Source organism: Marmota marmota, unplaced genomic scaffold, assembly GCF_001458135.2.
Source record: "Marmota marmota marmota unplaced genomic scaffold, marMar, whole genome shotgun sequence".
NCBI classification, from domain to species: domain Eukaryota; kingdom Metazoa; phylum Chordata; class Mammalia; order Rodentia; family Sciuridae; genus Marmota; species Marmota marmota.
Genome location: NW_026000078.1, coordinates 5469124 through 5472893, shown reverse-complemented (window position 1 = coordinate 5472893; position 3770 = coordinate 5469124). Strand labels below are relative to the sequence as shown.

The following is a 3770-nucleotide window of genomic DNA, read 5'->3' as shown; positions in this document are numbered from 1 at the left end:
GCTCTGCCCCTCAGCAGGCTGCTGGGCCTGTTCTGTGGGTGGTCACAGTTCCGTCTACCTTGCAGGCGCAGGGAGAGGGGGCGGCTCTGCCTCTCAGCAGGCCGTTGCTCCTGTTCTGCCGGTGGGTCGCAGGCCCGCCTACCTTGCAGGAGTGATTGGAAGCTCTGCCCCTCCGCGGGCCACTGGGCCTTTTCTGTTGGTGGTCACAGTTCCGCCTACCTGGCAGGCGCGGGGGGGGGCGGCATATCTAGGCTTTTTAAATGTCAGATTGTTAGAAATATACTATTTTAGTAAATATGCTACACAATTTTTATTTGCTTTTTAAAATTTATACTGGTAACTCAAAAAACAGAAATTCATTGTCTTATAGTTATGGAGGCTGGAAGGCCAAAGTCAAGGTTTTGGAAGGGTTTGTGCATATGATGGCTGTGAGCACAGTCTGTTCCAGGCCTCTCTTGTTGGCTTGTATATGACAGTTCTCTCCTTATGACACCCAGTGACTCTTCAGATTATCCTCTCTTTTTAATCTATCTCTGTGTTCAAATTTCTACTTTATATAAGGATGCTATTTATATTGAATTAAGACCCACATTAATGAATTTGTTTTAAATGTATTACATATGCATAGATAATATATATTTTACATATGTAAAATATAATATATATGTAAAATATATATTATATATAAAAAAAATCTCTAAATAAAGCCACAATCTGAAAAAATGGAATATATATATACACATATATATGAATATATGTACATGTATATGAATATATACACATATGTATATACATATATATTAATAACAAAATATAATTCACCCATAGATATATATTATACATTCAGTAAAATAAAAATTTAATAGTCTCTGAATAAAATGTCTGCATGTTGGTTTTATTTATTTCACTTTATCATTTGTACTGAAAATAATTTTATTGTATAAAGGAGTAGATATTAAAAATATCTACTCTATGCATCAAATATACTGGGTAGGTTTATTATACCTTCATCTTCTAATTTTACACCTAAAACTCACTTCACACAGCTTGGTCACATATTTTTAAATATCTTGGTACATAAACCTTCCAAATTTATATTTTCAGGTCCAACTTACCCCTTAAACACTTGTTTCACAATTACAATGGCCTTGTACTATATCAGTTGTATTTCTGACAGATGATACAGAACTGACATGCTCAAAACTGAACTCCCAATTTTTCCCTACCAAACGTTATTTTCTCTCAGTTTGATTCATTCAGCATATCACAACACCGTACTTCCAGTTACTCAGGCCACTTTACAGAATAACAAGTGGCTCTTTTACTCACCTATACCATATGAGAACTAGGAAAATCCTAATACCCCTATCTCCAAAACATATTTGGAATATGACCACCTAATGTTCATATTAACTGTTAAGATCTTGGCCCAAGTCGCAACCATCTCTTTCCTGTGTGAAGGTTTCCTTGAATTTATATGATTTATTCTTTTACCTTGCCAGCCTAACCTCAAAAAAAGCAATCAAAGTCCTCTGAAAACCATAAGATAAATGTGAATTTTCCTTCTCAAAGATCCTGTGGATTCTCATTTTCCTGACTAAAGGCTATTCCCTTGAAGCAGCAATGGCTTAGGGGGTCCTGGAATTCCTAGTTCTCATGGCTTCCCTCTCATATCCTGCCATCACTGTTACACCTCTGTATAGAACTTTGCTGGCCCTTGGGCACATTAGACATAATTCCTTAGGAATTTTGCCCATGATATTTAATCATTCACATGGTTTTTCCCAAGATGTTCAAGTGTTTTCCTTCCCATCTCATAGTTTCTGTGACTAATTTGTTTTAAAAGTCTTTTTTAAAAAATGTAATATTTCCTTTCAGCTTTATTGCCTGAAGAGTGACTGTTGAGAGCCANAGGGAAGATGAGAGGGAAGGGGAGGGGGGATAGTAGGGGATAGGAAAGGTAGCAGAATACAACAGTCACTAATATGGTATTATGTAAAAATGTGGATGTGTAACTGATGTGATTCTGCAACTTGTATTTGGGGTAAAAAATGGGAGTTCATAACCCACTTGAATCAAATGTATGGAAGATGATATGTCATGAGCTGTGTAATGTTTTGAACAACCAATAAAAAAAAAAAAGAATACATGTATTGTGCAAACCAAAAAAATATATATATATAAAGCTGTGGCTATTTTGCTTATTCTATGTAATATACAAGGAGTGATTCATGTGTCAATCTTGCCCAACCAAATATCTGAATTGTTGCATTCTGTGTTGTTTTATGTTTACCTGGCAGGAAGATTCTTGAAAGTAATGTTGTCTTGTGTTCTTGCAGCTGTTCTTGACAATCTGAGCATCTGGTTTTGTAAATTGCTTGCAAGGAAAATTTTACAGACTGAAACTCACCCTGAAGAACACAATAGACACCTACAGAAAGGTCTTGCTTTCAGGGAAGCAGCATTAAAGCACCTTTCAGTGCTACCCAGAAAAGGGTCCATAGGTGGTCGTTCTTGATTTCCATGGTAACGTCAAGGGAACTGTCACAATGTCTAAGTCCTTGAGGTTCTACAAATGAAGGAGGAGTATATGTACTCAATTCCCTGTAGTGGGAACCCACTTCAATAGCTGCAACCTGATTTCCAGATGGAACAATATATCTACAAAAGAAAAAGTGATGACACCTGCACCATAAATTTGAAGAGGACCTGGGAGAAGCTTTTCCTGCCTTGTTGCTATTGAAAACCATGCTGAGGTCTGTTTCATAGCCTCCAGGAATACTGGCCAGTCAGTTGTGCTGAAGTTTGCTACTGCCACTGAACCCACTCCTATTGCTGGATCCTTCCCTCCTGGAATCTTCACCAACCAGATTCAGGCAGTCTTCCAGAGCTCCATTTTCTGGGGGTTACTGATCCCAGGGTTGTCCTTGAACCCTCTTACATGTCCTCTATCTGTTATTGCTCTTTTTAACCCAGATTCTCCTCTGTGCTATGTTGACATTGCAATTCCTTGGAACAGCAAGGGAGACCACTCTGTGGGTCTGATGTGGGGGATACTGGCCTGAGAAATTCTGTGCATGTACATGAACATCTCCTGTGAACATCCATGGGAGGTCATATCTGATCTCTATTTCCACAGAGATTGAAAAGGAAGAGCAAGCTACTGCTAAAAAATCTGTGAACAAGAAGGAATTTCAAGGGGCTGGGGATGTGGCTCAAGCGGTAGCGCACTTGCCTGGCATGCATGGGGCGCTGAGTTTGATCCTCAGCATGACATAAAAATAAAATAAAGATGTTGTGTCCACCGAAAACTAAAAAATAAATATTAAAAAAATTTTTTTCTCTCTCTCTTTTTAAAAAAGAAGGAATTTCAGGGTGAATGGATTGCTCCAGCTCCTGAGTTCACTGCTCCTAAACCAGAAGGTTGCAGACTGCCCAAAGGCATATGGGTGTCCCTGTGACTCTCCAGACGTTCCCTACTGAGGACTTGGGCACTAGTTCTCCACCAAAGGCTGATCTGAGCTCCCATTGCTCAGGACACTGCATGGTTCAGATAACTGAACCAATACCAAGTCATTTTGAACTGTTCTTCTGCACACACTTAACCAAAATTGAAATAAGTTATGGAAAATAACACCCAGTTTTAGAAGAAATGCATTTGTCTTAATTTGGGGAAAATAATTAATTTTCAGTTTTCTAACTACTTTGGTGACTATTCAGACACACTATGCCTACATTTACCAAAATAGGTTCCACAGAGCAGTAGTTAT

At 38.5% G+C, this 3770-nt stretch overlaps 1 pseudogene; it reads left to right on the top strand.

Moving 5' to 3' along the window:
• LOC125620226 overlaps positions 1–3461 on the top strand; it is a 10513-nt pseudogene extending 7052 nt beyond the window's left edge.
• The last annotated feature ends 309 nt before the right edge of the window (positions 3462–3770 follow it).